General features: G+C 45.9%; 1 pseudogene; it reads left to right on the top strand.

Moving 5' to 3' along the window:
- Positions 1-536: 536 nt before the first annotated feature.
- LOC124796755 lies at positions 537-654 on the top strand (annotated as a pseudogene).
- Positions 655-1038: the final 384 nt, after the last annotated feature.

Raw genomic sequence — 1038 nt, 5'->3', positions numbered from 1 at the left:
ATGTGCCACTCTGTTTGTATGACCATGCTAGTTTCTGCATGTTTTAGATTTAAAAAACCCACTGATGACGGTGATATTTGTAGTTTGGGAAAATAAAGAAATAAACGAATAACAATGTGTTTTGCATCAAGGTGGACTCAGTTTCTGATATTGTTATTTTTCTATGCAAACACGGACCAAATGGAGAAGTTCCAAGATAAAATTATTGTTTAGCATGCTCACCTCATTTTAGCCATTCCGTTATAAAAGAGACTGTGCGGTAGCCATGCGAGCTGCCACAAATCGCATGAAAGAAAAGCCCAGGCTCAGCGTAAAACGTTCTCAGAGATACACAAATAATTAGTAGATGTAGACTGTTACGTTTGTAATCAGAAGGGAAGAACACTTACTGACGTGCCACCAGTAATGCTGTACAACAGTTTATTACGTCAATATGTAACAACAGTAAAAGGAAAATAGTCACTGCTTGATAGCAAGAGCAAAATAAAGAGTTCCTCACAGACAAAAAGAAAAAAGGTTATACTATATCGGCCACTGTCAACGGCCTTGCCGCGGTGGTAACACCGGTTCCCGTCAGATCACCGAAGTTAAGCGCTGTCGGGCTGGGCTAGCACTTTGATGGGTGACCATCCGGTCTGCCGAGCGCTATTGACAAGTGGGGTACACTCAGCCCTTGTGAGGCAAACTGAGGAGCTACTTGATTGAGAAGTAGCGGCTCCATTCTCGTAAACTGACATACGGCTGGGAGAGCGGTGTACTGACCATATGCCCCTCCATATCCGCATCCAGTGACGCCTGTGGGCTGAGGATGAGACGGCGGCCGGTCGGTGCCGTTGGGCCTTCCAAGGCCTGTTCGGACGGAGAGAGAGAGAGGGAGATATCCACCACTAAGAAGATTCAACAGAGTCAAGATGTAATCACTGAAGCAGGATTTCCTCAGAGCGTTCCTTAACTGTCAGATCTCATGAGACAGGGATCCGAAGTGAGCAATGTCAGTACCTGGTGACAGTTGAGCAGCTTGATGACGTAAGGCAGGCG

This window comes from Schistocerca piceifrons, chromosome 4 (genome assembly GCF_021461385.2).
Source record: "Schistocerca piceifrons isolate TAMUIC-IGC-003096 chromosome 4, iqSchPice1.1, whole genome shotgun sequence".
NCBI classification, from domain to species: Eukaryota; Metazoa; Arthropoda; class Insecta; order Orthoptera; family Acrididae; genus Schistocerca; species Schistocerca piceifrons.
The sequence above is the reverse complement of the archived record's forward strand: the minus strand, read 5'-3'. Positions and strand labels throughout refer to the sequence as shown.